Source organism: Lutra lutra, chromosome 10 (genome assembly GCF_902655055.1).
Source record: "Lutra lutra chromosome 10, mLutLut1.2, whole genome shotgun sequence".
Taxonomy (NCBI): domain Eukaryota; kingdom Metazoa; phylum Chordata; class Mammalia; order Carnivora; family Mustelidae; genus Lutra; species Lutra lutra.
The window spans coordinates 54,952,928-54,964,058 of NC_062287.1; positions in this window are offsets into that span (position 1 = coordinate 54,952,928).

Genomic DNA, 11,131 nt, shown 5'->3' on the forward strand with positions numbered 1-11,131 from the left:
CCCAATACCTGAGCCTAACTCTGGAAAGTCCCGACAGAGGCGGAGACTCCGGGAACGTCGTGGTTTGGCCGGGTCTGGACAAGTGCACAGGAAGGAGAACCTTGGCTGTCCACTAAGGAATACGTTGTATGATTCTAAGCAAGTTACTTGCCTTTTCCGGGCCAAGTTCCTTCTTTGGCTGTGAAATGTGCGGCTGTCATTCCTTGCCCAAGCACCCCCACCCCCTTGCTTCCCTGTCTGTCTCCCGCTCTCCTTGGTTATCCTTGCCCCCTCCCAGGGCTCCAGGGCTCATTATCAAACCCTCTCATCCCACCCCTCCCACAACTGATAGTCCCTTGAGCCCTGAGCTAAGCTGGGTGTTCAGGTCTGTGCTAGGTGCTGAAGCCGCAGCTGAGAACAGAACAAAGCCCTGCGCTCAAGGATGTACAGTGTGAGGTGGTAATGCGCACGTTAGCAGGGAACTCTGCAGAAGATTATTTAGGACTTCCCACTACCTCCCAGGAGTGCAATGATGGCTAACAGATGAGCCCACTATAGAGAGGACAGGGCAGGTCAGAGAGACAGGACAGAGAGACACTTCATTCATTCATTCGTTCAACCAATCATTCAGCTGGGTTGAGTGTCTTCTGTCTTCCAGGTGCATCCTTGGATCTTGGGGAGCCAATGAATCTCAGCCACTGTGGTGAATCATCTGGATCCCCAGCAGCAGGGGTGGGGGAAGGGCCCTTTCCCTTTCCAGTGGTGACTAACTACAAAGTCTGGGTTAGGTGCTGCTGCTCAGAGTTTGAGGAAAAGGACTGTGGGAAATCTTAGGTTCCAAGAGCTTCAGACTCTTTGAGTCAGGGTCAAAGAATCAGAGAGGACTTGGATCCAAAAGTGACCATCATAGAAGGTAATATCTTACTTGAGTCCCCATGGAAATTTTGAATCCATCTAGAGAATCTTAGAGTGTTAAATCTCAGAGTCAGAGAAGCTTAGAAGAAAAGGATCAGGATCTCAGGGCCGCAAGGCATCTCAGAGGTCATGGGTTCCTGTATGTGGCCCCTGGCAGGATCCCAAAGGCAGTATCCCAAAGGCAAGTGCACAGCCTCTCGTAGAACAGGGAATTCAAGCCCCACAGAGGAAGCCCAGTATTCTTTCTTAGGATAGGTCCCATTACTAACAAAATTGTTCCTCCTTGGTGTGGTGTCCATCTTCTTGGAGTGGCTGTCCTGATTTCTACGTGCCTCTTCCTGCCTCAACTGTAGAACGCTTTTTTCTTTTTTTAAGATTTTATTTATTTATTTGACAGGTAGAGATCACAAGTAGGTGGAGAGAGGCAGGCAGAGAGAGAGAAGGAAACAGACTCCCCGCCGACCAGAGACCCTGATGCGGGGCTCAATCCCAGTACCCCGGGATCATGACCCAAGCAGAAGGCAGAGGCCTTAACCCACTGAGCCACCCAGGCACCCCTGTGGAACACTTTTAAGGGTAAGTCCTTGTTATCCAAGGAAGCCTGCTGGGTCACAGGCCATACCCTGCCCTCTATCCAATCCCCATGCACAGCTTGGTGCCCACAGGGTGATCAGCCCCTGAACTAAGAGTCCACAAAACTGGTGGAATAAAGGAAATGTCTTGGTTTCCAGTGGGTCCAGATGTCAAAATCCCAAGAGACTTCCTTTTCTCCACACTCTTCCATTTCTTAACTCTCTGAGGCCTCACCAACACTTCCAGGGTGAGCTGAATGCTATGATTCTCAATGCTGGCCCTGAAGGGGAAGGGTCAGTGGAGGCTCCTGCTGCTGGATAAACCCAGAATCCTAAGGTCAGAGTAGAAAGGACAAATGCCCTCCATTTACAGAGAGAGAAGCCGAGGCCTAAGGAGAAGGTTAGGTCTGAAGTAGATGGCTACTGTAGCCCAAACTGGGCCAGAAGCCTTCGCCATGGCATTATTTCTGTATCATCACCCTACAGTGTCACTGAGTGTCACTGGAGACCCAGGCCTTCTTCTCACTAGGAGTCCCCAGTACCCAGCACAGTGCAGGCCCAAAAGAGGAACTTGGTAAGCACGGTCAGAGAGCAAGTGGTGGGAAGTTTCTGCCTGAGTCTGTGGGGCTCCTAGCACCGCCTCCCTGAGGAAAGACCACGGCTCCTTTAAATTTCCAAGATCAGCAAAAAAATGTTGAGAGCCTTTGCCACATTATTCTTAGCTCTGAGCCCAGCCCAGGCCTGGCTGTGGCCCTTCCCCCACACTCCCAGGCTGCACATTCTGGAAAAAGCACTCTCTTTGGAGGGAGGAAAGGCTGAATTACAGTGAGGCTCTCCAGCATTTCAGGTCTTCCCTCCAGTGCCTTGGCTCCCTGAAGGAGCTCTTCCTGCCCTTCACCCCCATCCCATCCCTGAGAGGGGTGGAAAGTTGCCCAAGGTCACAGGGCAGGTCCAAGGTAGAGCTGGGCTGGCAGATTCGAGGTAGAGCTAGGCCAGAGCCTAGGCGCGGGAACCCCAGCTCTCTTATCCCCAAACCACCTTCTGATTGATCCAGCCCGATAGGCAGGCCCCATTCCGGGGCCTGGGATTCGGCCAGGGATTACAGAAACAGCTTTCTCTGGCTCCAGTGGCTAGACTGATGCAGTCCTTGCCCTGTAGAACCCTGGGGCGAAAACTAACATATCATTTAAGTGCTCAGCATACCCCTATTTAATATTTTCAGACTAAGTAAGAATGTCACCATCATATTTTCAAGTAGACTCCACATCCAGCATGGAGCCCAGTGTGGGGTTTGAACTCTCCACCCTGAGATCAAGACTTGAGCTGAGATCAAGAGTTGGATGTTTAACCCACTAACCCACCAGACACCCCAGAACGTCACCATTTTAAACCCGAGGAAACTGAGGCTCAGGGAGGCCCAGTGGCATGTCTAAGGACATAGAGCGAGCTGCATTCAGCCTGGGGATTTGAACTAGGCCAGTTTGTCCAAGGGAAGTTAGGGAAAGAAACGGCATTTATGGGTCACTTTGCTCTGGCTGGCCGTGCTGGGCACCTAAACAGTATCTCACTTTTAATTATAGGACACTAATTGGAAAGAAGTGTAATCCCTTTCTCCTTTTTACATGGGTTAAAACGGGCCAAGAAAGGCTCTGCTAACCAGACCACGGTGGGCCCTCTTCCTCGGGAGCCTGTGCAATCACAGGCAGTTCTTTGAGATGCTGCCCAGAAGCCAAGAATTTGCTCGCAGCCCAAAGTATGAGTCAGGGAAACACAATTTCTGCGATCTCTGATGCTCTCCGTGGCGTGTGGGGCTTTCCCACCGAAAGGGCTGTCCCATAAGCTGCCACGTAGGAGGGTGGGAGGCCTGAGTGGGGTTGGGGGTGGGCGGGTATGGGGTCTCTCCCCATCTCTTCCCAGAGCCCGGCCACCTCACCCCCACCCCTCAGCAGTCCTTTGCTGCGGAGGGAAATCACAGGGGCCATCCAGTGCCTTCACTCACACGCCTGACGCGACACCCAGGAGACACGCCCACAGACATGTGACACTGCAGATGCACATGTGTCAGTCCACCCGCTGTGGCCCCTTCATGCAATCCACCTACACACGTGGCTGAGTATTCTCTAGCAACACAAATGCACCGCGCGGAGCATGCTTGCCTCGTGGGAGCCCGTGTGCCCGCCTGGACTGGGAGGGATGGGGGCGGGAGCACAGCCAGGAAGTCAGGGGTCCTACTCTCACCTCTTTACCCTTTATTAGCTGTGAAGAACCGAGGAAGTCACTGCCCTCTCTGAGTTTCCATTTGTAAAATGAGAGGCTGGGACTCCTTGCCACCCCACTCTCCACTCCCTGTGGACATTCACCCTGCCTTCACCTCAGAACCTGCAGGTTGGGGCCACCTGGGTGGCTCAGTCAGTTAAGCGTCTGCCTTCAGCTCAGGTCGAGATCTCAGAGTTAAGGGATCAAGCCCTACATTGGCTCCCTGATGAGCAGGGAGTCTGCTTCTCCTTCTCTTCCCCACTGCCCCCCACCCCGACCACCTTGAGTGGTCTCTCTCTTTTGCTCACTCTCTCTCAAATAAATAAATAAAAATCTTAAAAAAAAAAAAATCTGCAGGCCTTTCTTGAGCATCTACCATGGGTGGGGTGCCTCAAACACTACGAGGCTAAGACACAGTTCCCACTGGGAAATGGAATGAGCTAGGTACAGAGCATAGGGACAGGGCTCCTGACCCCAGCCTGGGCTCCCTCCATTGCACCAGCTCTCCGGTGGCTTCCAACAGTCCCTGGAGAAAGTCCAAGCCCCTTCTTCCCCTCATCCCTGTGCATCAGGCATGCCAGTTTGCAAGTACAGGTCCTTGGGGCCCCGGGGCAGAGATGTTCTGCCTTCTAAGGGTCAGAGCAAGGGAAAATGCTCTTTAAAAAAACTCAGCTTTAGGGGTACCTGGGTGGCTCAGTGGGTTAAAGCCTCTGTCTTTGGTTCAGGTCATAATCCCAGGGTCCTGGGATTGAGCCCCGCAGGGAGCCTGCTTCCCTTCCTCTCTCTCTGCCTGCCTCTCTGCCTACTTGTGATCTCTGTCTGTCAAATAAATAAATAAAATCTTAAAAAAAAAACAAAACTCAGCTTTAGGGACTGGGGGAGTACATTCTATTTTGGGTGGATTGGTAGCTCTCTCCCTGCACCCAGCCTCCTCCTCCTAGGCCTCCTCTGGCAGCCCCCATGGAAATGGCTCCAGCTGCCTGCAAGGCCAGGCCAAGAGGGCTGGTATGGTAGTAGATGCTTGTTCAATACACTCTGGCCTTTCCCTTCCCCTGCTCCCTCTTGCACCCCGTCACCCAGCACCCAGCTCTTTCCTTCCCGCCTAGGTGACACCCACAGCTGTCATAATAGTGATGCCCAGCTCAGCCACAGGGCTGCCCTCCCTGTCTCACCATCTATCTCTGACACTCAGAAAAGGGACCCCTGAGTCCTGACCACCCACCCACCCCCACCCTCCTGCCCAAGTCTAATCTGGTTCAGCCCAGGGCAGCCTCTCCAGTGTTACGAGTCCAAGAAGTCCTGGCTTGGAGGTCTGCTACATTTTAGCCTCATGCCCTTGATCTAGAAACACCACGCCCCCAATCCCCTTAAACTAGGAACGATCATCTCCAAGATAATGAGAAGCACAGATGAAACAAAGAATTGGAGAGCACTTTGAGAACTCCAGATGAGTTTCCACTCCGCTCTCCTCTTCATTGCCTAGTCCAGTCCTACCTGGCCACTCCTGCTCTGTCCTCTGAGCCCTGTCCTGTCGGTTCACTCACACCTGCCCTTGCACATACACATGAGGACCCCAAATGGCTGTGAGTGTCATGGCGACTGCTCTGGGGAAGCACAGGCAGAGGATGGCAGCCCAGCCAAGGGGGAAGAACCCAGCCTGGGAGTCAGGAGATCTGGGTGCCACTATTCGTTGAGTGACCTTGGAAAGTCACTGCACCTCCCTGTGCCTCAGTTTCCTCTGAGGTGAACATGGGGGTATGAGCAGGATCTAGAAGGATCTGAGAAATTTCATTTTAAATAGGAAGAAGTGTTCTGCAAGGAGAAGAACTGGGCACAGCCTTTCTAGAAGGCACTTTACACCAGGAGCTTTCAAGACATGTTACTGAATAATTCCCTGCAACATTGCTGTAATAGCAAAAATTGGGAATAATACCTCTATTGGCGGGGAATGGGAATACCCAGAAGCTGGGAAAAACAGTAAGTAGGAAGTTCTTTATGTCCTGATACTGACATGGAAGAGGGAAGTGAAGGAGAATGTGTAAGTTACACTGATGTCTTTCAGACCCCCACACAGCATCCCCTGCAGTGGGGTGAGAAGCTTGTACCATTCTTCCCTGCAGGGGAAGGGCTGGAGGGAAGGGAGAAAGGGAGGGGTGACACATATGTTTGGAGGACTGACCCAGAGCTGACCCAGAACAGCTCTGGTTTGAACATTGTGAGTCCGCTTATATGCAGATTTTTTTTTAATAAATACTGTACAATACTGTAAATGAATTTCTCTTCCTTATGATTTTCTTAAAAACATTTTCTTTTCTCTAGCTTACTTTATGGTAAGAATACAGTATATAATACATATAACATCCAAAATATGTGTTAACTGACTTTATGTTATCAGTAAGGCTTCTGATCAACAATAGGCTATTAGTAGTTAAGTTTTGAGGGAGTCCAAAGTTATATGTGGAATTTTTTACTGTGAAGGGGTTCAGCACCCCTAGCCCCTGTGTTGTTCAAGGGTCAGCTGTATACAAATGCATTATGTATTCACACATTTTTAAATTTTTAAATTATTTCTGTTCTTTTGGGGGGGAAATCAGCTTTTTTGAATTTAGCCTAAGGAAATTATTTTTGAAAATATGAGCCTAGGAACATATACAAAGATGCTCATTACAGCCTCTGTGTGTAAGGGCCAAAAATTGGAGACAGTGTCAGTATGGGATGGACTCTTGGCAGCCATCATAATGGGGGAAACTGTTTTAATCCTCAAGCAGAGAAAGACAGCTCAAAGGATTTGGTGGATTAAAAAATAGAGCAGCTTATAAAACAGCATGTTTATGAAAACTCTCTGTGCAGAGGGACAGATGTGTGGAAGTATGTTCACATTACCCCGAGAAGTCCACTCTTGGTATTAGATTATTTCCACTTAATTTTTAAAACATTTCTGCTGTTCAACATTGTCTTATTTACTTATTTTTTTATTTTTTAAAATTTTATTTTTTAAAGTAATGTCCATATCCAACGTGGGGCTCGAACTTACGACCCTGAGACCAAGAATCCCATGCTCTACTGACTGAGCCGGGCAGGCATCCCTGAAGTTGTTTTATTTTTTTCAATGAATGTGTGTTAATAAAAAATATGAAGAAATGTTTATAAAACTCATAGAAAAAGACCAGAAGAAAATACTCTTAAATGGTTTAATACTGTTTATCTTTGGAGATGGAAATATACATTATTTCTATTTTCTTCTCTCTGCTTCTCTGAAAATTTTCAATAGCATATATCATTTCTATAGTCAGTTTCTAAAAATCAATAAAGTGAATAGGGAAGAAACATCCAGTGGGAGGTCAAGCTGGACCTGAAGGCCACATCTGAGTGGGGGGCCGGGAAGTACAGGCCAATGGCCAGTCTGCTCAGGGCCCCTCACTGCAGCTCTGGGGAGGATGGGAGGGTGGGAGGCCGGAGCTGGAGCTGGAGCTCTTCTGGCTAGGCCTGGCATTTTCCACCCCCACCACTCCAAGCCTGCTGGCTTTAGGCCTCAGGCTAAAATGAGCTAGATCCCAACAGTACTTCATGGGAAGCCACCAAGGCAGGCAGAGAAGGTCCCGACAAAGGTCACTATGTGAGGGGTCGGGAGTATGTGTGGGTAAAGCTGCAGAAGATGATGGCCAGCCAGGGTTGTCCCAGGAGCTTGGGGGCAGGGAACTTGGAGCTTCCTCCTGAAGACAATTTAGCAGGGAACAGACAAGGTCACGTTGGTGTTTTTAAAGATTGTATTTATTTATTTTAGATGTGGGGGGAGTGGAGAGGAGTAGAGGAACAAACAGACTGGTTGAGCCAGGAGGGAACCCCAGGGCTCAATCTCAGGACCCTGAGATTGTGACCTGAGCCAAAACCAAGAGTCAGGTGCTTAACAAACTGAGCCACCCAGGCACCCACACCCTTTTTTTTTTTTTTAAGATTTTATTTATTTATTTGAGAGAGAGACAGTGAGAGAGAGCATGAGCGAGGAGAAGGTCAGAGGGAGAAGCAGACTCCCCATGGAGCTGGGAGCCCAATGTGGGACTCGATTCTGGAACCCCAGGATCATGACCTGAGCCGAAGACAGTCGTCCAACCAACTGAGCCACCCAGGCGTCCCTATTTTTTTTTTTTTAAGATTTTATTTATTCATTTATTTGAGAGAGAGAAAGATGTTTTTAAAGTAGTTCTCTGCCTGCTGCGTGGAGAGTGACAGAGGCCAGGAGGAGAAAGTCACAACAGTCCCAAGCGAGGTGTTAATGAATGCACCCGGGCAGGAATCATAGGACTGGAGAGGTCCTGGTGGCAGACTGAGCATGGAGGGGCCAGGAGCAGGAGGAAGGAGGGCTCTGGGGCCTGCAGCCTGGGGGAATGGGTGGCCCATGGTCCCCTTCCTGAGACGGACTCTGTCTGTAGCTTGAAGAATCTGGGAGGCTGTAGCATCCATTATTATGGCGCTCAAGCGAGAAGGCCAGGCTGGAGAGGACGATTTGGGAGTACCCGACATCACGGGATGGGAGGTGTGGGTGAGGGCCGGTCCAGAGCAAGAGAAGAACTGAGCCCGGGGAGAAACAGGGCCACTCCAGGCAGAGGGGGCTCCCCTGCCACCGTCAGGAAGGAGGATCAGAGTGGAGCTGGCCGGGCCACCCTGAAATGGGGCCGGGGGTCGGGGAGGGAGGTAGTGGGAAGAAAGCCTTGCAGGATGCAGGGGAGAAATCGTGCCCTGGTCCCCTCCTCCCTCGCTAGGAATGCCGAGGGAGGACCGGGCTGCCCCATTCCGTGGCGGGTGGGGTGCGACCGAGCCGGGATCTGTACACTCGGCCCGACCCCATTGGCTGGCGGGCGGAAGCGGGCGCAGAGACACGCCGCGCTGATGCAACGTGGGCCTATGGTTGCCGGCCCCGCTGAGGGGATGCAGCTGTGCAGGCAGCGGCCCAGAGGTTCCAGCGGGGAGGGGGGACCGGCTCTTAGGGGGGCGGAGGAGAGGCCAGAGCTCTGGGACTGCAGCCCAGCCAGGCTCCAAGGCTGTCTGTCGTGCGTCTGCTCTGACTCACGAGGGAAACACGCCTTTCATGGAAGCACCCAGAGCCCTCAGCTGGGTGCGAGTGCGTGGGGGCGCGGGCTGGGGGAGGGGCCGCGAACGAGGCGCCCGCTCCGCAGTCCCTCTCCAGCTCAGCGTTCTTGAGGCCCGAAAGGGAGGAGGGTAAGGGGGAGGGGAGAAGGGAGAGGAGGGGAGGAGCTGGGCACCTGCGGAGCCCAGGCTGAGCATCGGGTCTTGGGTTTCCATCTGTGCTCAGCCTCTGATTCTGTACGTGACTTCGGGCAAATTCCTCATCCCTCTGAATCTGTTTCGCCATCTCTTTGGGAGATGACAGTTATGGAAAAGGACTTGAAGGTTGGGGGCTGGAGCGGGAAGGGGGTTCACCAGGAGCAGAGCTGCCTAGTCTGAGTCCCCACACCAGGCACAGAGGAAAAGGAAATGGCATTTATGATGCCCACTGTGTGCCTTCTCTGTTAAGTCCCATAACCCCGCTGTGAGGTAGGCCTTTTTAATTCCCACTTTACAGATGGGGAAACTGAGCCCCAAACAGCCCAAGAATGATAGAGCCTGGATTTGAAGCCAGGTTTCCCTGCTTGGGGTCTGGAGTTCCGTCAACTCTAACAACTTGGGTCGTACCTGAGGGCATCAGGAGGCTGAGGCTGGCTGGCATCACTGATGACGAGAACTCAGAGTTGGCCAAATCTTGGACACTTTCTGTCCTTAAGCAATGAGCGTCACGTGGGATGCTCAGAGATATGACAGAGGGGAACAGGGAGAGGGTATTAGAACCCAAAAGTACCTAGCCCCATGCAGGAATGAAGGGCAAGGAAGATTTCCCAGAGGAGACTGCCTGGGGTTGAGAAGGCACTCACAGCAAGCTCAGAAGGCTTGGGAGGATGAGGAAAGCGAGGTGCTCACCTCAGGTGCACAACTGATGGCAACACCCAAACCCACAGTAATCAAGGTAAGTAATATTTTCCAAAAATCAAAATCAACACACACACAAAAATCCATGATGAACAAAATATCAAAATTTTAAATAAAGCCAGAACCAAGCCAACTTCATGAGTGTACAACCCGTGTAGTCTCCAGGGGCCCCACACTGTTCTTCTGTTGCCATCTTGAAATTCCGAATAATTTTTGAGGAAGGAGCCCCACACATCATGTAACCCGTCCTGAGCGAGAACAGTAAAACAGTCCTGTGTCCTGCTGTATTGGAGGCTGAGCCCAGAGGAAAAAATAAACATTTCTTTTTGCATTAACTTTGATTTTTTTTTTTTTACAAAAACTGTTATTAAAAATATTGCAAATGTTATTTCTCTTGATTACTGAGGTTTTGGGTGCTCCTTTTATTTTTATTTATTTATTTATTGAAAGATTTTCTTTATTTATTTGGCAGAGAGAAACAGTGAGAGAGGGAATACAAGCAGGGGGAGTGCGATGTGAGGCTCGATTCCCAAGACCCCAGGATCATGACCTGGGCTGAAGGCAGAAGCTCAACAACTGAGCCACCCACCGCTCCTCTGATCCCCCTTTGAATTTGCAGCAGCCAGCTGAGTGCCTCCTGGCCTCCCCCAGTCCCACCCTGACTAGAAGTTGAGGAAGGGCAGCTGGGGTAGAGGGAGCCACAGGGCAGTGGTCAGAAGCCGGCCTGGCTAGCAGAACCAGCCTGTGAGGAGTTTTGGCAAGACTGGGGGGTGGGGGGAGGCTGGTGAGCCACAGAGTCCTTGCAAGAGAGGCACCTGGAGGTCTCCCTGCCTTGCAATCACTGTCCAGAGCCTTAGTGCCCTATCTGGGAAGTGAGAACAAGGGTTCCTTTCAACAGTCCCTCTTCCAGGTTGTTCTGAGGGACAAAAGGAAAAAAGTTGCCCTGTAAATGGGAAAGTACATGGCCAAGTTCTGTGTTGAATGCCACTCTGCTCCCACAGGCATGCTTGGGACCCTCTCCCCTCCCCCCCATGCCTCAGACCCTCTGTCCCTCTGTCCCTCCATTCTCCTTTCTCCCTCTGCAAAGGCAACAGTGCAGCAGCATCCTATCTCCCCCTCTCTCTGCCTCCTGTTATGTTATCACACCTCTTTCTCTGACTTGAACCCCTGTCCCCACCTCCCTCCTACAGGGACCCATGTGGTTGTGTTGGCCCACCAGGGTAATCTCCCAATCTAAGATCTATAATCGAATCACCCTTACCATGTAAATGAACATATCCAAAATTAGGACCCAGACACCTTTGGGGGACCATTGTTCTGCTTACCACAGAGGCCAACCCTGTGAAGGCCTTTGAGGAGAGGACAGCAAGCCCTCCAAGCAGAGGGAACTGTGTGTGCAAAGGCTTCAAGGCTAGGCATGTTCTCAG